We start from the raw sequence: 21257 nt of genomic DNA, 5'->3' as shown, positions 1-21257 counted from the left end.
CCTGATCTTTTTTAGGGGGCCACTGGAGCAGCGTGAACTCCTCTGGCCATCAGTGAGGGAAGGGTTATTAACCACGCTCGTCCTCTTTCCTCACTTGGGACTTTTGGGACACACCTTCCTCTTCCTGTGGGCCAGGGCAGGAGAGTGATTCAGTTCCCCGCTCTGCACCCAGTCGGCGCTGACACCTTCTGCTGACACCTGGCCGAGCTGCGCCCGCGCGCCGCGAGGCGGCTGGAAGGTGACGCGCCGCCTCCACCCCCTGAAGGCGGGGCTCCGCGGCCGCGAGGAAGTCCGGCCGCCCCGGTGATGCCCCAGCCCCGCCGCGCCAGCGCTCGGGGTCAGCGACGACAGCCACGGCGGCCGCGGCGGCGGGTCCCGCGCAGGTGAGGGGCGAGCGTCCGTGCACCTGGGCGCGCGCGGGCCGGGCTCCTGCGCTCTTGGGGTGGGGGTCTGCTGGCGATCGAGGGGCCGAGCCGGGATGGACACTCGGGGGACTCGCTGCCCCGTGGCTGCTGGGGCCGGAGAGGTTTCTGGAGGACCAGAAGCAGGAATTCAGGGCGTGGAGCGCTGAGGAGCGCGCGAGGGGGAGGCAGCCGGCTCCGGGATTTCTTTGCGTTTTAAAGGTCACACATTCAGACCTCCCGGGCGCAGTGGCGTTAGTCACCTCTCTGCCACGGCGGAGGTCAGTCCCTCGCCTGGGGGGACTTTGATGCGCTTTCTTCTGGAGATCGGAGATTCAGCTCTGGCTCGTGGGGCTGCTTTTGCTCAGTTACAGGACGGCGGGAAGCGTTAGAGTAAGTCTATAGATGAGTCTCCCCGGCACAGCCCTATGCTGTTCTGATGACTTTCAAAAGGATTGGATTTACATAGGATCTCCCCCCCCCCCCCATCAACCCCGCGCGCCGTCTGCACGAACTTCCGTGGATGCTGGAAGGTTTCAGCAGCTCTGGATGCTAACATGCTTGTGCCCGGGAAAGTCCCCTTGGCACGGGGACTCCCAGGTGCCACCCAGCTTCCCAGTGAATCCAGGTGCTTTACCAGTTTCGCAGACACAATTTCATCACTATTTATTAAGGGAGTTCTACGGACTATGCTTCCTAGAAACTTTTTTTTTTTTTTTTTTTTTTTTTTTTTTTTGGCAGGAGGGGTCGGATTTGCAGCATTTAATTGAACAAATGTTGTGTTCCTATGAAGCTCAAGTTTCTGCAGAAGCCAGGCTGCTCTGGGCTTTTGTAGCACAGGTGCTGAGACAAAGAGGGGTTCTCATTCCTTACTGAGGGGATGGGCCTGAGCACAGGCATCTCTTTAATCACTGATACTTATGCGAGAGGAAAGGCCAATCTTTCAAGAGTGTTTGTCATTAACTTGATCAGTCACAATTATCAAAATCATCCTCAAAGTCATCAGAAATTAACTGTGGGTCTGGCCATGAAGTTCAGTAGTAGAGCGTTTACCTAGCACGGAAACAAGGGGTCCGAGTTCCATCCCAGGACTGCAGAAAAAGAAGGGAAAAAATCAATTACTAGGCACTTTTACCTGGTGGAATACAAAACACGAAGTAGAAATTGTTCCCCTGGACTAATGAGAATCCGAGGCGAGGAGCAAGACAGTAATTTGTGCAGTGTAAGTGGTTGACCTAGAAACTGATTGTGAATGTGTTTGATATTTCACACTGGTATGGAGACAGGATACCTGGCAGACCTACTGGAAATTAGCATTCAAATTTATTGTCATGAAATTCACCTCTTGGGGGTTAGTCTGTCTTGAATAAAATAAGCACTGTTTTCATCTTTCTTGTGTGGCTCAGCTGTGACCTATCTGGACCACAGATGAACAACTATTTTAAAGGTTAAATTTATTATGTGTCTTTCTTAACATGTTTTTAAGGGCCTAACAGATCCAAGTGGGGCCAATTAGTAAAACTATGAATACTGTTTCTAAGTTGTGTATAAAGCTAGACTCATGCTTGGATGTGTCTAATATTAAAAGACAAGATTCATTTTTCCTTAAGCCGATCGTTAGAGGTATAGGTTACTATCCTGGGCAATCTTAGCAAGGCATCCCACAATTCCTAATTGAACTTTTGACTAAATGACCCATAACACTTTGTAAGTGCCTGTAAATTACAAAAGTGATTGTCTAAGTTATTATATTGTACAAAATGGGAGTTTAAAAAGTTACTTAGAATTTAGAGTATAGTGATATTTTCTGTTATGGAGAACACATGCTTCCTAAATCTTCCTTGTCATGTAATTATACACGAAAATCGAAAGACTCATACTGAACATACTTTGAAATCTTGTCAGTTAATTGTTGAGATAAGGCTTTTACTGTGTGAAGAGCATCAAATAGGTTATTCTGCCTGGATCATGCCTGGCTTCAACTTTTTTCTCTATCTTCATTTGGCAATAAAATCACAAGACTTCTTGAATTTCTCCTTAGAAGTATCCAAAATCTTTGTAGGACGTGTTTATAAAGTGTGCTTGTCTTGGCTGAAGTGTTCTGATGGGGAGTAAGTAGATGATAAATTTGGAAATTTTCAGGCAATCCAAAGGACCAGACGCAGTTGTATATTTTGTGAACCTTGAAAGGTAACAATTTGGTGATATTATTTAAGAATATTAATACAAAATTGGGTATAATATCACGTATTTATTTAGAAGGAAAGAAGAGATAACTTGTTGGAAATTTCTATCATTTTCAACTGGCAGTCTTATTGGGCAATTTACCAGAAATGTTTATATAGCCGTGCTTCCTGTTTGCAACCTGGCTTCTCCTCTCCTGAGAATACTCAGCACTCCCAGCAGCCAGTGGTACCCATGGGGGCCTTGCTGGTTAGAAGTTTAAAACTGAAGTTTCCTTACCTCCAAAGAGTACAAGGCAAAGTGTGGCTGGAGGCAAAGGCCTTGTGGACTCCTGAGGGAGAAGACATTGCCAACTGCGGTGGCAGCAATCCCTGGGTGATTAACGATTCTACGCCTGTCCAGCTAACAACTAGATACTATTTGACACCTGCTAGACTGGTTGGTTCCATGGGGAAGTCTTTGTCCCTTGGCTGTCCCAAATTTCTCTTTATCAGTTACTGTTTACTGAAGATCTTTCCATGTCTCAAGACTGAGGTAAATGCATAAGAGCTCCTGGTCTCCTGGAACTGGTTTGACTGCCCACTGTGTGGGGTTTTAGGTGCCTGGATGGCAATGCTGTGGGAGCCTCATGGAGTGTCTAATGCTTAAGCTCAGTTTGGAGTCATTGGAGAAGTTTCTGAGGTGCAGTCTGCAAAGGACATTCTAGGTGGGCAGAAGGCCCTAGAAAGCCCTGTACATTTGGAGCTAAAGCCTGTTCTTCACTGACAGGGGGATGTCCCTAAGTGTTTCTCACTCTGTCTTTCCAGATCAGCAGCTCCTACACTGAGATGAACTTGTTAGATACCTCCCACCATTCTGTACACATATTCAGTAGCAGCAGCTCTGAATCTGAAGCACCAAAGTCTGTTTTAAGCACCCCAGATGACTGAGATTCATGCAAAAGTTTAGAAACTACTGCTTTTTAGAATTTAAGGGACAGGAGGCTGAGGCAGGAGGAGTGCTATGAGTTCTAGGCCAGCCCGAGTACAGAGTGAGTTAAGGTCAGTTTGAATTGTGCAGTGAAATCTTGTCTCAAAAAAGACAAACTTTCAGGGGCTGGGATTTAGCTCAGCAGTATAAGTACCTGCCTAGCAAGCACAAGGTCCTGAGTTTGAACCTTGACACACACACACACACACACACACACACACACAAAGAGAAAGACAGTCTTCTTTCTTTTTTCTTTTCTTTCTTTCTTTTTGTTTTTAAGGAGTATATGTGGCTTGCGATCCCTTTTGTCCCTTGTGCAGATCAAGGGAGGGAATTAAAATTAACACTGATGCTAATCCCGGGTTATTGTAATGCAGGTTCAGTACTCTAATCTGAAATCCAAAGTGCTCCAAAATCAAAATGGTTTGAGGGGTCAGCATCATACTATGCATAGAAAATTCCATTGGCATGGAACTCTATTTCATGTACAATATTATTAAAATATTGTATAAAATGACTTGGAGGTTATATATACATGAAAAATAAATGGATACGTTTAGACTTGGATGTGTTCCCGTTTTACTTTATGCTGTATTTGTAAATATTCAAAAATCTGAAAAATCTAAAAAATCCAAACTGAAAAACTTGTGTTTCAGTATTTTGAAGAGAAATACCCAACCAATGTAATAACAATTTGTATTATTATCACTGGCAGTATTGAGCACTCATGTTGTGTCAGACACTGTACTAAAAAATAGTTTTTCCTCAGTCATCAGTAAAGTGAGACATAGTTCTTAGCAATTAAAGTTTAATGTGAGAAAACCAAGACAGAGAGCAATAAAGGTGATTCTCCATGGTCTCACATTTACAAAATGGCTGAGCCAGGATTCAAGTACAAGGAGTTTGATTCTAGAAATTTCTATCTCCTTCTACTTGGGAAGGTCTTCTTGGATGCTGCTGCTGTATTAGCATCTGAAAAGCATGCCTGAGATTGTGTGTGGTGTAGTATGAGTTATTTAAAATTCTTGTCATTTCCTGACCACTCTGGTTTTTGAGAGAGTTTCTGGAGGCACAAATTCCCAGATTAGAAAGGAAGAATTTTATTGTCATTCATTCCTGATGCAAGTTTTACAAATTTCACAAGTGAGTGCACTTGACTGCATATATATGATTGTATAACACAGAATGGACCCTTCCTATAGCTTAGTAATAAGCTTCTATGGATTGCTGTTGTTAGTGAATGTAGAAGGTGGCTTTCTTTCTTTTTTTTTTTTTTTTTTTTTTTGCTTCATTTTTTAAAACATTTTATTTTAAAGAGGATAAAACCAAGGAAAATAAAACAATAAAACCAGTCAAGATAAACTAGTATTACTGAGATAGGACTTAAACCTTAGGAAATCAGCAGTAGTTACCATGATGCCTATTGTTGTCATCCAAATAGCTTGCACTTGCCTTTGGACACAGTAAAAATTGAGCAGAACAGAATAGAGCAGAAACAATAAAAACAAAACAATGAATGCAATAAAGAGCTTCAAAATAAGCTAACAGTAAATCCAAAGTGGCTACCATAATGTCTTATCTTTTAAATAGCTGCTCATGCCATCAGATTTAACATAAACAAACAAAACAAAAGACAATAAAAGCTAACTCAAGAAAATAATGAAAATGATAGGTTTCCAGGTGGGGATTAACTGGTTCTCTGCCCCTACAGTCTGTGAATGATGCTGGCTCATGGAGAGAGGCTTGGGTCTGGCTGTCCCCACTCCACCAACAGCCCACACATGGTGCTGGTTTCCAGGCAGGGACCAGAAGGCAGCTTTCTTTAGAAGTGCTAAGATTCTTTGTATCCATTCATCGGTCCATCCATCCCTCCAGTCTGCTTGCCTGTCTGCAGTGCTGGGAATTGAACCCAGGGCCTTGCAAACATTAGGCAAGCACTCTACCACTGATAGACATACTGAGGACAGGATGCTAGCCTATTCTCCAAGCCAGCCTTCTTTCTAAGGACAAAGTGGGCTTGAAGGTGATTTTGTGTTTGAAGGCATCCAGAAGAAATATGTATTACATTTTCAGTTGTTTTCTTTGAAAGAAAATATTGTCCAGAATTCAGTATAATTTATCATTGGAATAGCTCCATAATTTGAGACGGCATGAATAAGAATATGGGTATGAGTGGAGATGGGGGCATGTGGAATGCTGATTTGTCCTTGAGTATGAGTTTTAGGTTATTTATTGTCTTTGCTTTTCCTCCAGAGACAAATATTACCTTGAATTTATGGTGGACAGCACAACCTTATCTGTGCGTACCTGCTGTCTCCCAGGACTTCTTTTCTTCCTGTGGCAAAGAGTGCCTACCTCATTGTACTGATGTTGTGTTAGGTACCTGAGAGATACAGAGATTGCCAAACACATCTGGGCCCTCTGGCCTAGTAGAGTGACACTGTGGGGAACAGAGTTAGACACCCTGTCATTCTGGCTGTAACAGAGCAGGAAAGGGCTCGAGTTATTGCCATTCAGAAGTGACATTGCTAGACTTAATTCAGTAGGGAAGCAGAAGCATAGAAGGATTTGAGAGAAAGCTACGAGAGGAACTGAGAGCAAAGGAAGTGATGGACCTGGGCATTAGGCTCGTGCCAATAATGCAAATTAGTATTGGAGAAAGAAGGCTATATTCAGTGCATTATGAATTCCATGGATGCTGTGACATTGTAATGTGCAGGTGACCCAAGGATGGAAACTGAATCAAGGAAGGGTCCGGAGTCCAGGAAAGATGTTTGCAGTGTAGAGATCGGAAAGAACTGATCTTTAGGTGATAGCTGAGCAACTGAGTAATTATCAACTGATTGAATGGTTCAGTTGATATAATAACCTCATAATATCCACAATTAAATGGTGGAGAGCCAGGTCACAAAGGAAATTTGGAATTTTCCCTCTGGCCAGGAAGGATGTAAACGCATTGCAATGTCTTGAAGTAAAAGGTGAAAAAGCTTGATTGTTGCTTATTCTTTAAGGGCAGAGATAAATTCTCCATTCCTGTTGGCCTTTACCTTGCCTGACTGCTTGACACTTGGCTTTTGGGAGAAAGTCTTTGAGGTAGAAAAAACAAACAAAAGCCCAGCAGGGTGGCTGAGAGCTTTTTGGCAGCTGGTTTTCAAAAGTTCATCCTATATCATTTTGAGAAGGCAAAGTGTTTGTAGTAAATACTTTTACCTTGTTATTTTCTATTGTGAAAATCTGTCATTTTTTCTTTATGTGAATCATGTATCATGTAAATGAGCTATCATTTTGAATGCTATACCTATTGGCCAGTGCCCTTTTGTAGTGGCTGCGGATACACATGTTAAGAGATTAATATTAGATAGGATTCATAGGTTTCTTTAGGTACTCAGAATTAAGTAAAAGGCTTATTTAAGACTTGTGCTAAAAAGTACCTGAAAAAATATTTGATATTTAAACAGAAATGATTCATTGATCATGTACTGTGCAAGTTGTGTGCCAGAATTTTAGTTGTGAATGAAATAGGTCCCTATGCCCCCTCAGAATTAACAGCTTGGGGGGATCAGACACCTGATGAGTGACTACAATGAAAGCAGTGTTTATGAAGGCTGAGGCACAGGTGCACTGGGACCAAGTGGGAGGGGCAGCCAAGCAGTGCACCTGCCCTTAGCACGAGGGGGTAGCAGGTGTGGTCCAGAGAAGCTGTGGGTAAGGAGCTCAGGGGGCAGGGGCATGAATGCAGAGTGAGGTATTTCTGCTACCTGAATGGTTTTGAGAAATCAATGGATGGCTTTTTTTTAAGAGTTCTAAAACGTATTTAAATTTTCATTAGTGCGTGTTTGCAATACATTATGATTACAGTCACGTGGGGAGTTGGCACATTCACGGGACATCTTAATTCCTTTTTCAGTCCCTTTTTTCCTCTCCTTTCCACCTCCCTCCATCTCTTGATCCTCTTCCCATTCGAGAAAGATCTATCTCCCTTATCACACATCTTTTATTTTGCTCTGCATTTTTATTTCGGGTTTCTCAGAAATCATGTGATATTTAAGCTCCTGTGTCTATTTACATGCCTTGTGGATGCACCTTGAGACCAAGATGTTAGGTGGATGGCTACTTTGGAGGAACTGAAAATTCAGGTAGCTCCTTGATGCTCTGTTTGTGCAGTGTTGGCAAAGGGATGAGAACATTCAGGAGAGATTTGTGTACTAAAGGAGCAGCCCCCAAAAGGAAAGCACTAAACGTGTCCTGGGACTGTGCCTGGGGCCTAAGAAGTGCTACACACAGTGTCTTCAGCTCAGGAAATAATGGAAGTGACGGGGAAAACAAAGCAAGGCGTGTGCACCAAGCTAGAAACAAAAATCCTAAAACAAATAGCCTCACCTAACCTGAACCAGGAACAACAACAAAGTAATCTTTATGTGATCCTTGCTTGGTTGAAGTGTCTGTTTTTACTAGTCTAAAACATGTGATAGTTTAGTCTCAGGTAGTATACCAGAGAAGAACATGATATTGCTTGAACCATCAGTCTTGCTTAATGTAAAAGATATTTACTTAGCTTAGCTTCCTAGGTTTATAGTCTGCAAGTGACGTTGGGAGTCAGCCAGCTTTGCCACCCCATGAATAACCTGTGCCAAGAGACAGAAGTTGTCTTCCTCTTTTTTCTTTGTAGTATGGGGGATTGACCCAATACTTTCTCAATGAATTGCATCCCCACCCCCCTATTTTTCATTTTGAGGGATTGCGAAGTCAGGAAGTTGCCCAGGCTGGTCTTTAATTTGTAAGCTTCCTGACACAGGCTCTCTTACTCCTCTCAAAGGAGCAGTTGGTGACAAGGTCTATTGGATCGAGCGTGTTCATAATTTTCTGCTTACAAATTTGCTTGTCATTCTTCCCCTGAACTGTTTTCGTTAGCTGCAGGAAGAAGCCTGCATTTCTTCCTCGTCTGCAGCAATCTCCCCTTCTTCCACAGCTTTTCTTTGGTTTACCCATCCCGACCTCCTTCCCCCAAGCGTGAGTGCTTTGAACTCTGTAGGAATCCTTGGCAGACCTGCCTTCGTTATTCTAGGCCTGTCTAAGCAGGTAGAACCTCGCTGACATATCTTTCACTCCCTTGAGTCTCATGTGAGCTGGCACTGTGACACGGAACTTTAGGAAGAGATAAGAAAGAAGGTTCTCAGCAAGTTTGCTTTTTTACTATTTGAACCAGAAGACATGGCAGGACTGCGAGTGTACAAGGAGAATTGTCTTTAAACATGAACTTTTAGTGCACTAAAAACAGTTTGCACAGGTAGGTGTGGCTGTGGTTATTAAGAATACATTGGCGTTGGGTCACATTTGTAACTACTTTCCAGGTTTAGCATCATAAATCCAAGTTGCTAACTCACTAACTTGTTGCTTAGTTCAGATGTCAATAGTATCTTGTCTTTGAGAGTTTTGTTTTATTTTCACCTGGGGAAAGAAGTTAGTTGCTTTCTCTGGATTACCAGACAGGCAGAATCAGCTGCTATGTACTTCATTCATTGTGCTTCTACCTGACACTGCTGAGCGTTTACTTGTAGGAACATTCTCTTGGTCCCTCTATTGCCCTGCTATCTCTGTCAGGTGGGAGTTATTCCCATTTTGCAGAAAGGAACAATGAGAATTGAAAGTCAGTAGCTTTTGCAAGGTTACTCAATGATTTGAAATTCTGACATAAGCCTCTTCCTTGTTTTGTCTGTTGTTCCACTTCAAGTTAGTCCCACGTCAGCTGTTCATCTCTGCCTGGCTTCTTAGTGAAGCTGTGTGAATACAAGACTGGAGGGTCTCTGTGACCCATTCCAACTCATTTTCCAGAAATTCTCTTTTTGCGGGGAGGTAATTGATTCTTTCATTCCAAGACTCCATGCTGAGAAGAGACCTTTTAAAGCTCAGGAGAGAGCACTTAAATGGCACATCAGTGAAACCCTGGAATCTTGCCTATTGTGGGATGGACTTGTGTGGCCTGAAGGAGAGAGAGAGAGAAAGAGAGAGAGAGAGAGAGAGACAGAGAGACAGAGAGAGAGACAGAGAGACAGAGAGAGAGACAGAGACAGAAAGAGACAGAGACAGAAAGAGACAGAGAGAGAGACAGAGAGAGACAGAGAGAGAGAGAGACAGAGACAGAGAGAGACAGAGACAGAGAGACAGAGAGACAGAGAGAGAGACAGAGGCAGAGAGAGACAGAGACAGAAAGAGACAGAGAGAGAGACAGAGAGAGAGACAGAGAGAGAGAGAGACAGAGAGACAGATAGACAGAGAGAGAGACAGAGACAGAGAGAGACAGAGACAGAAAGAGACAGAGAGAGAGACAGAGAGAGAGACAGAGAGAGAGAGACAGAGATTGAGAGATTCCTTTACAGCAATTTTCTACCGGGTGATTGCTGAGCACCCAAAGCTGAATATTCTGGAAAGTTTTCTGTCCTTCATTTGACCCATGTGATGCTGTGAACACGTAAATGTTAAAATCAGTTTGTGGAAGGAAGTAGGCCATTGCTTACATGTAATGAACACACTTAATTCCTAGATGCTTGTGTAAGAACAACCTCCTTGGGTTTTTATGCTTTTAAGTGATGTAAGTTTTTAAACATAAACAGATGTCAATATGTCATAACCCAGATCACATTCTTGTGGTGCTACTGTTTAGATCTAGGTACTTTTCTGCTAATTATTTACGTGTTTATTAGGATTGAGTGTGTTTATCAACTTCAGTCTTTTCAGGGTCCATGGTTTACAGAAGGGTTTAAGTTCTGGTTGTTAGGATCCTGGAGAAGTAGTTACTTCTCTCAATATGCCTTATGTCTCCAGGAGGGCTTCTGAGACCCTTCCTGGGAAACCCTGCTCACTAGATGGAAAAGTCCCTGATTTTGATTTCTTAGGATCTGTCAGCAGATGCCAGAGCTGCCATGGGCGTCAGTGGAAACCCAGAGGATATAACTGACTCTCCCCAGCACTCTGTGACCTCATGTCCCTTGTAAAACTTCAAGGAGGTTTGAGCAAAGCACTCATCAGCACTGCTTATGTTCATTCCAACAGGAAGCCTAGTCACTGAGGCTATGTTGTGAATGAAAACCTGTTAGTTTTGGTTAACTTATTTTGAATGTAAATTTTGCTGAGCAATACTCGGTGATGTGTGTGTGTGTGTGTGTGTGTGTGTGTGTGTGTGTGTGTGTGTGATTTTAGTAGTTTCTCTGGTTTGCAATCATAACCGGAATCTGGCGAGTCAGATTGGCCCCTTCCTGGCAAATGTTTCTTGTCTGTGGCTTTGGGTGAGTTCTGACCAACTTAATTCTTATAAAGCACTGATATTCTTGCTTTTAAATTGCATGCTAAAGAAATATTACAGAGCAAGTTGCTTTTCATATGCACATATATTTTCACTATTTACTGGTGTATGAATGTATATATGTAGACTACATATGTACAGTTTTTTCTCTTGGAAATGAACACTAGAAATATGCTAGTTGCCCTTTATGGAAAAGATCTAGGTCTATTTTCTTCACATGCCTCTGTAAGGTAACCATTTCCTAAGGCATGCCATTTTAAAAATGTTACTGGGGCTAATTGGATGGCAAGATAATAGTGTTTTTTTGTTGTCTTTAAAATATCATTTAAAAATTTGTCTTTGGTTATGAGGTTAGGAAAAATGTCTTTAATTTGTTTAACATTTTGAAGTTTTAAGAAGCTTTTGGTGTCTTTGTCTCTGATTTTGTCAACTTCTCTGTTTGAGATTGGAAGGACTTGAGAGATGCATGCGGTAGAAATGAGTAAGCAGATCAAAGTTTTGAGGTTTGTTTCTTAGTTCCACAAGCCTTCCTGTAGGCCTTGTTTGGTGAAGTATGAATGGGGCATGAGCACTTAAGAAACTTCCTTTCAAGCTATGGCTTCCCCGACTCCAAGCACCCCAATACCTGCAAAAACCTTGGTTTTGAGTTGAGACAAACACAGGGTCAGCACTGCCATATATTGACTCTAGAACTTTACTGTATCTAAGTTTCCCCCCTTGTAAAATGGAGCTGAAGTACTTTGAGGGGCTCTGAATATTAGGAGTATATGCCTTGAATGTGACAGATAATTCCTAGATTTCTGTTATCAAGGAAAGAGGGAACCTGGAAACTTGCCAACACATTTTTTAAGGTCTGGGTGAGATAGCATCCACATGCTTTGGCAACTTTTCCCCAGAGATCAGATACCTATCGCCTGCTGTTTTGTCCTACGTTGCGTTCTGATCAAGATAAAAATAAAAGAGCAGAGGTAGGATGTGACACTCTGCTACTGGAGAAAAACCACATCACCATCAAAAGCAAAATACAGATACATCTGAGGGAAAAATAAGAGATTTTAAATTGAGTATACTTACCAAACTTGAGGCTATTTCTATAGATAAGATTCTAGGCACTGCCTCTCTTTAAAACAAGCAAAACAATAACTTCTTTAGATTTTTTCTTTTGTTTGTAAGATATTTTTCCTTTTTACCTCTTAAATACTGTCTCAATCAGAAAACTGATATGAGACCTCTACGCACATACCTCTTATCTATAGTGCTAGATTCCAGATTTAGTATTCTCTTGATGATTGCAGCATAATTTCATGTAAGCAGGCTAATTGGGGAAGCAAGCTGATAGTGTTTCCTAAATATCTATTGATGGGAGTATCTTTTTGTTTTTGTCTTTTTCATTTTTATCAGTACCAGGGATCGAACTCACGACCGCACACTTGCAAGGCAGGTGCTTATACTGCTGACCTAAACCCCCAGCCCCAATGGGAGTATCTTTAAAGGCTGTCTTTGGAAGGTGAAATCTAATTAACAGTTTCCTTGAACTCTCATGACTACATTTCTGATTGCCAAAAAAGAAGTATGAGCTATAATTTCAAGTTTAAATGGAATGATAGAGAACATAGTTAGTTCCTGTCCAAAACCTTGTTTTCCTAGAAAAGCCCAGAGTCATCTTTTTTTTTTTTTTATTCAGATTCTTAGTAGTTCTATGTAGGGTTTGGTGAGGATTATAGACAAGAAAGTTCTACATAGTATGGGAGAGGAGGAAAAATATGGTTTGAGGGAAAGGATTATAGAAATTGACTTGTAGAGATTGCCAGAAGTGATCTTTTACTATTTTTTCCTGCTCTTCTGACAATGAGAAGCCTCCTAGAAATTTTTGGAGGGACCCTTTGCTATGCAGTATATATTAGAAAAATACAATGTGAAACAGTCGACTCAGGAAATTGGGTAACAGACATCTAAAGGCAAGATGGCATAAACATCAAGAACATAGAGCTGGCTTGCTGGGACCCTGCTGTGTATTGACTGTGTGGCATTGCACACACTTTTCAGCTCTCCATGATCTACAGAAGAAGAAGCTGCGATAGTTGCTACTGTCCTTGTTTTATAATATTGATGTTGGGAAGATTTATTTTAGCTTAAACGAACTGTAATGCATCATGTTCACTTACTTCAATATAAACTAATAATTGCCTCATATTTAAAGCACATTTAGAATATCTTAGCCCAGTGGGGAGATTCATTTGGATGCTTGTAATCACTCACAGCCTTTATCTAACTGATCCCCTGAGTAGAGTTGCAAAATGCACAGAATGAGACATGATAGAAAATTGGGAAAGTACATTTGGGGATTATCAATTTAAGCTGTTACGTGAGAGTGACCTCTTCAGCAAGCTGACACTGGCATTGATGAATCAGAGTGGTGGGGGAAATCAATATAACCTTTTTAAAAGATAGATGGCTTTAATATTGATGATTGAGTTTTCTACCTTTTCATTTGAAAGAAACTGCTATAATGGAATGCTTTACAAATAATATACTAATGAGGTCAACTACAGTCTTTGGTAGTAAGCAATCCTTTTGAGTATTTGGAGACCAAAAAAAAAAAAAAAAAAAAAAAATACTGCATGATCTTGGCAAAGATCACTTTAACAAATCATTGAAAGGTTTAGAAATATATTCTTCAGCTGAAGCATGCTTTCCATACGTGTATGAAATATTCATTAATTTACATTCTAGAAACTTCTTAGTGGTTAGGAAGGGCTTGGGGTGGTGTGTGTTGCGTCCACGCACACACATGTAGGAGGAGTACTTGCTTCCTGACTCATTTTAATTCATTTTCAGAAATTTTAGCATCTGACTCAGACATTCAGATCTGCTCACGTCAAAGGGGACCAGATGTACTTCAGTGAGTTCCTCCCAAAGGCTTCTTGGAAGCCTTCCTTCTTGCCATGTCTTGCTCTTGACACACTGGGGCTACCAGCTACCTCTGGGATCCTCAGAGAACTTTGCTTTTTGAAATCCAAATGTTAATGGGAAGGGGGCTGAAGAGGGTGGGCTTGCAGACCATACATCATGCCCAGTTCTGGGGGAGCTTTAGCTCTTGCTTGATAGTTTAAAGATCAGTTATGTGGGCTTCACCCTGCTGTGGGAGTCAAGGGCTTTATTACCAGGTGTTCACTGTGGTTTGTAAAGATGATAAGAAGAGTGAGTTATTCTATTACTAAATGATTTGGAAAAAAACAGATATAGGCAGATAAAAGATGCTTCATCCTCACCATGGTTACTTTTTACCATTTACTTCCAGGCCTCTAGTGAGGCTATTCCAGGACTAATGATCGTTACCAAATTTTATGCTCTGTAGCCTATACATGAAGTTACCCACATCCCTGTCATAGGGCAATAAATGTGTTATACAACATATGTCTCTAGAAGGCTTAATAGTTGTGACCCTCATTAGGTTGATGGAATACACTGATCTGTAGGCGGGCTTGGATTTCTGGTAAATATTCAGTCATGATAATAGTAGATATAACTGTTGACAAATTCATTCGTGCAATCAAAACTGAACTGCTCTGTGCCAGATGTTTATGTGGACTAAGCAAATAGTGTTCCTTCTCTTCTACTTACTTGTATTACCTAGTGTAAGGATGGGAGTGGATTGGAAGGCTATAGAAACTGACAAGGTTATTTAGAATCATCAGGGCTGTAGTGGATATTGGGTGTGATGAGAGATTATGGCACAGAGGTACTGCTTCATTCTGGAAGGTCAAAATTAACGTTAGGGTTAGGATAGGCTTGCTTAGGTGATAAAACTTGATCTAGGACCTGAGTCATTGTTTGATATGTGACAGAAATATTATATAATCAGTAGCCTCAAACCAACAAAACAAAATCTCTAGAGCTTCACCCTACGTGTTTCATGCAATTGCTTTCTCATGTCTTTGGGAGCTACAGTGCTCTTTTATGTAGACCTTACCCTTAGACAGGCGGAGTGGAGAGAGACTGTACTAACTTTCCCTTTGTGTCTCACACACACACACAGATATGCTTTTTTTTTTTTTTTTTTTTTTTTTGTCTTTTTCTTACAAGGTGCTTTTAGCTCCCTGGAAAGCCCCCACTGTTCTGACAGCATCAGCCTGCGAAGATTCTGTCCACCTTTATCAAGACACCTGCTGGAAATGAGTTCTCTTTCTCTCAACCTTTTCAACATTAGATTCCTTTTTAGCCATTTTCTATTATTAATGAAGGTTGGATTGTATTGTGTATTTATGGAAAACCTAGCCAAGCAGGCGATGAGGCTTTGTGAAGGCGCTAGTGTCTGCTGAGCTGGGCACACGGCATGCTGTCCCAGTGGAAATTCAGTCAGTGGTATGAATCCTACTATAGTGGCTGGAACAGTGCTCTGCCTTTTTTTTTTTTTTTTTTTTTCAACCACCTAACTCTGGGTACAGAACAGTAGCATTTGGTTCCTCCACAGTGGAATGGATGGAAGTACTGTTCATATCTGTAACTTTACTGGGAAGCAGAAATTTACTAAACTAATATTAAACTCAAATTTATATCCTATTCAAGCACTTGTGCAAATGGATGTTTATACTGACTTTTCTTTCTGAAATCTTCTGTTTGGTAGAGACAGTAAACATGGTAACGGTGCACTGCCAAAAGTAGGAATCATAGCAATATAAATATAATAATAAAACAAGTGAAATAGATGTGTGTTCTCATTTCTGGGCACATGCTCACACTATATGAAGTGGCTAGAAATAGCATGGTATTCTTTGGAATACTAAATTATAAAATGGTACACATGAACATATCTGTATTGGCTGTTTTACAAGAACTAATAAGTTCTGTCATATTTTGAGTTACCAACATCTCTGGAATTGATTCTTTTAAAAAAAAACTGTAGGATATTTTTGGTTCTTCCATTGGATGGGTTTCTGGTATGAGGAGCAATACAGAGATGGCAAATTGGTGATGCAGAGTCTCATTGTTCACTTTCAAAGCCAAGGCCATGGCTGTGTCGATGGTATGATGTTTCCCACTGAACTTCAGAAACTTTTATAATAACAGCTCCACAGACAGGTGCACAAATTGACCCAAATTGTCCATCAGAAATCCGCTTTTCCAGGCGATGAAGGCAGCAATATAGGAATTTCAAGGCAACTCAGTAAGATCCTTCCTCAAAAAAAAAAATAAATAAATAAAAATAAAAAATAAAGCAAAAAAGAGCTGATGTAGCTCAGTAACTGGGCACCCCTGAATTCAATACCTGATACCATAAGAAGGGAGGAATGGAGGAAGGAGGAAGAAATCTAATTGTTATTCAAGATGTTTGTTTTTCATCAGACGTCTCCTTTCTAATTGGGAAGAAAGTACACTTACATTCTGACATCTACAAAATAGCACTGTAGGTATTACTTTCTCATTTTTATATGTATTTGTTACACAAACTATAATATGCCGGTACTGAAAAGCATCAAAACAACAAAAGAGCAGATATTCTTTACCTTAAAAGATCAGCAGTTTGTCCATGTTTGTTTCTAATTTAATCCTTATGTATGCATAATTTTACAGAGCTGTAAACTAGCTTGTGAATCTTGTAGATTTGCAATTTGTGTGTTTTCCATTTAAAATTATACATTTTGCCATCAATCCTTCCCAGGTGGCTAGTAGTATCAGAAAATTAATTTTAATGGCTGCATTAATGATGACTAGTGATTCTCTTTTTTCTGCTTAAAATGTGTATCTCTAAACATAATTACTTAATATTCTATGCTAAATATCCGAAGCTTATAGTTCATCTATAGTTTCCATCAACTCACTTGTCACCTTGGACCAACTATGCAAGACATTTTATTCTTCACCTGTGATCATGGAATAATTTCAGATTGCATGTGGGAAGCATCTACTGGGAGTTGGCATAGAACCTATGAAGCAGATAGTTTTATATGGATTTCCATTAATGTAATCTAAATCTAAAAACACTTTAAAGCAAAGCTCCTGGCTCCACAAAGAACAGACACCATGGAATTACCTCGAAAACAATTTAGCTAAGTGAATTTACGCCTTATTATGGGACTTTGAGTTATCTATTTTTCCTTTTATTAGCTCAGTGAGGGGCTTTGTCTGTCAAGTATGTGAGACCACATAAGCTCTGTAAAGGGAAATCACTCTGAACAATCATAACATGCAGAGAAAAATGTCTTGAAATAATTCACTTTTATTTTTATGCTTATTAGAATTCTACAAAAATGGCACAAAGATAGAAAAACCCACAGTAGAGCACAACAGTTTTAGTATAATAAATGATTCATTCTGGAGAGAAGTCTGTACCCATTGCTTTATTAAATATGAGTGGATGTTGAATCTTTATAGAGTAGGAAGTGGCAGCACACATCTTTATCAAGTTCAAGCAAATGTTTTATTCAAATGAGAAGCAGTACACTGAGTTATACAGTGCCTGAAGAAGCATGATTATGGAAGATGGGAACATGGACCTTGGATGACTTTTGATTGGTTGACAGCATGTCATAAGTGCAGGAATAATTTCCCCTAAATATTTGGGCCAAGAGGCTCTCTTGAATTATCAGTGTGGCAGGTCACACCATTCTGCGTGGCTGTGGGATGGCTGGGGGTGTAGGGAAAAAGGGTAATAATGCTTACAGTCACCTAAAGTTTTCACCTCACTACTGAAACATATCCTATTATTGTATAGCGTGGATCCTCCTAAAAGATATCACATTATGGATCTATACACACCTCTCAACTTGGCTTAGCTGTCAATTTTTGAACTTCTAAAATTAACAAAATTGTGATAAAAGGCACATAATAAAAATGGCCATTTGAAGCATCTAGTTCAGTGGTATTAAGGAAATCACTTTGTTGGGGAGATAACTCTTTATTTCTGTACTATCACTGACAGAGAGCCAGCCATTCCTGTTGCTCAGTCCCTACTCTTATTCTCTTTTCATGTTATACACCTGCTTCAGAAGAAGAGCGTACCTGTCTTGCACATTCCATTCTACTTCTCCTTCCTAAACTCCCCCCACAAATATCCAACTAGATATAGTTCATCTGTTTTAATCAACATGAAAGTCATCCAGTCTCCTGCCAATGACGCTTGGCGATGTTTACCTGTATTAAATAGTGGTTCTACCATATTCCTTGCTGTCCATCTGACTATCTCTTTGCTCCTAACTCCCTAGCACATAGAATCACAAATCAGCTATTTTTCCATATTCATCAAGGACTAGTTCTAAAACCTGTGTATCGAAATCTGAGAAAGCTCAAGTTCCTTATATAAAATGGTGCAGCATTTACACATCACCTATTAATGTCTTTCTGTATACCATAAATATTCTCTAGATTTTTTATACTTATTAATAGTGTTATTCAGAGAATCCTGACAAGGGGAAAATGTCTGATTATGTTCAGTACAGATCTAGTGTTTGGTTGGATTTACAGATACAAAACTTGTGGGTCAGACGGCTGACTGTACACAGTTCAGCTTTTCAGTCACTCGCTAATCTTGATTCTAATTACAATGTCCCTGCTGTGGGCCCTTATATTGGATTGCTGCATCTTTTATGTGCTTCATTAATCTCCTCTTCTAAACACTACATGGGTTTCACCTCACTATTGACGGTGTGTCTGTATCTGTCCCTCCTCCTGCACTCTGAGGGCCTTGATTGGATAATGTGGACGTTATTCCTTGAGATGACATCTAGAGAAAAAATGATCTTCACTAGCACTGCATTCCAGACTCTTATTCCAACTCAAAATATAAAGAATATGATTGCTTCACATCTTTGCATCCTGCAGATGTAATTGTATTGTAATATTTATACAGGTATGAACCTAGGACAGGTATAGCCCTTAAGCTCCGAAGACTGAAAAAGAATTTTCTCAGCTTAAAAAACGATATTTTTATAGCTCAAAGGTGGATGAAAGACAACATGTACTTTTCACATGGCTCTTTGAAATACCCCTGACCACCTGGTTTGCTTTCACATTCACTGAATCAGATGTCCAGCTGTGTAAGTTCAGGGTGTGCATTCCACACACCAAGATACTGGGGCAGTGGCTGCAGACCCCTTAGGGAGCTTTGCATACCTCTGTAGTATTCAAATGGGTACACCAATTACTTCCTTATAGCATTTGAATGTTTGTGTAGTTAATCCCTAATTACTTCTATTAATTACTGCTACTTATTTCATGGAGTAATTAAATCTCATCACTTTTGATTAACCTTTGTTAATTTCTGTATTGCTTCCCACCTTAATGCACCAGTAATTACAAGGTCAGCCACAAGGTCTTTTTGGTGTTCTGATTCTTCATTTAGAATCAGCCACAAGGTCTTTTTGGTGTTTTGATTCTTCATTTAGAATCATATCTTATTTGTCCAGAAGAGAGACTCAGTGACTCCAAATAGGGATGGCAGTGTAGCCCAGTGTATAGGCACAAATATTCTAGAGAGAGGAGCCTAGGACAGACCCTGGCACAGTCACTTACTAGCTGGCAAGTTGCTCAGTATGTATAGTCAGAATAATTTTATTCACTTTTGTTGTATTTATGAAGATTCAGAAGACTCAGACAAAAAGAATTCACCAAATTGCTTGCTTAGGTTCACTATAAAATGGCATTTATCAACCCTGAATTAATTATCCACCTTCTCTGGAAATTTTAAGAACATACCAAGGTTCATTTTCTTGAGGTAATTACTTCATATATGGGAAAAGCTCAGATGGGTCCAGCTCAGCTACACAAAGATTGAAATAGGTTTTGTAATTTGATAAATAGTTGTAGATACATTTATTGAATAAGTGAATGCATTTGAAATGTATACTTGTCCTTATGAGAGTGATCATTTACTTGTCATTGATGAAACCTTTAAATCATTGATGACTGCTTTCAAAACTGACTTTACTAGAGAATTTTCAGAATATTGTTTTTCGTATAATTTAAATGTCAGTGTATTAGCACTCTAAATGCTGAAGTTTTCAGATATGTTTCCTTTGAAATTTTGAGATGTATTATGCTGGGAAAGGTAAAAAATGCCGCATAGTTTGACAAATGTAGGTTTTATGAAGATAGAATTTTTTTAGATGTCTCTGACAGTTTTTTATTACTCTTTCCTAGCTATACAACTTAATAGATAAAAATCAACTAGTTATTTAGAAAACTAGTCATTGACAGTTTCATCTAATAACTATAGCTGATTTTCTGGTGAAATAATCAGTCTAGTGAGACCCGAAATGCTTTAAACTATATCTTCAGGGAAGTTTACTAAGTTTCAAATTTGGTCAGCAGGTACTGCAGAACCTGAATTGTAGTGAGAGGACTGAAAATTCTCTTTATATTTTATGATTTGTACTGTTAAATCCAGAGAAGAAATTTTCTTCTATACAATTGGCACTTTTTTTTGTATTAGCAACCGTAGATGACTGCATAATTAATGGCTCTTTTTTGGGGGGGTAATTTTATTTTTGTCATAATACTTCACCATTATCTATTGTAAATACTTTAATAATTTTGTATTCATCTTCTCTGAGTAGTGATAAATCTCATTTTGATGGAGACTTTCAGGAACCTGCCTGTAGCTCAGCAAACAGAGCTTGGACCCCATGAGGTGTCCTAGAGTGATTGGTGAGAGGGAGGGGAAGAGGGGTGGGTCTTATGCAGAAGGGTTGTAAGAATGGACCAAAGGAAGCCGAGATCAACTGAGATTGCAGTGATGTTTTCTCAGGAAGCAGAAGGATTGAGATGGAGCTGGGGAAAGTGTAATGAACAAAATAATCACTCCAAAGCCAGACTTGTTATATTGTTTGACACCTGAGGAATGGTCTTGGGGAAGATTTCTACTGTTGATGTTGCTGTTTTGTTTGTTTCTTTCTGTTAATACCTTGCAGATTGTTTTAGCACCGATGACTTTTCTTTTCAGAAATGTCCTGTGAAGATGTTTGTCTTTTTCTCACGTTCCAATACCCAGAACAGAAGGCAAAAAACCCCACTCTTTCTCCCAGAGTGTTGAATGAATAAATTTATTGATAACATACCGAACCTTAGTTTTAGGCTGGTACCCTATAGAGTCTGAGGCTTCTTTCAGACAAAAGCAGAAATCTTAGCAAATATCTGTAGAAATTTATGTGATGTTGCTGAGACTTCTCTCATTGTGCTCAGATTTCATATGGGATCCTTGTCCTATGTCCTTTTCGCTATATCACAGGTAAATAAATCTTGGCGCATGGGTTTATTTTCATGCCTTTACTGTGAGTTTCCATGCTAAGGATGAGTGACTTATGCCTCAAGCATAAGTCAGTTTTTTGTTTGTTTTATACTTTTTTTTCCTTACCTCTGTGCTATCACCTTGAGTTCAAGGAAAGTTATCCGCACCTACTTTAGAA

The 21257-nt window shown here is 40.0% G+C and overlaps 1 protein-coding gene across 2 annotated transcripts in view; it reads left to right on the top strand.

Moving 5' to 3' along the window:
* The first annotated feature begins 223 nt into the window (after positions 1–223).
* Mctp2 (multiple C2 and transmembrane domain containing 2) overlaps positions 224–21257 on the top strand; it is a 226109-nt gene continuing 205075 nt past the window's right edge. The window contains exon 1 of one of the 2 annotated variants that reach the window (XM_063249970.1): positions 224–383. The gene's annotated coding sequence lies outside the window, so the exon portion shown is untranslated. The remainder of the gene's footprint in view (positions 384–21257) is intronic. The other variant, XM_063249971.1, reaches the window with a different exon arrangement.

The sequence above is a fragment of the Cavia porcellus genome, unplaced genomic scaffold (assembly GCF_034190915.1).
Source record: "Cavia porcellus strain 051 isolate PalLab524CR breed Dunkin Hartley unplaced genomic scaffold, mCavPor4.1 scaffold_6, whole genome shotgun sequence".
Classification (NCBI taxonomy): domain Eukaryota; kingdom Metazoa; phylum Chordata; class Mammalia; order Rodentia; family Caviidae; genus Cavia; species Cavia porcellus.
Note: the sequence above shows the minus strand (reverse complement) of the source record. Positions and strands in the feature narration are given on the sequence as shown.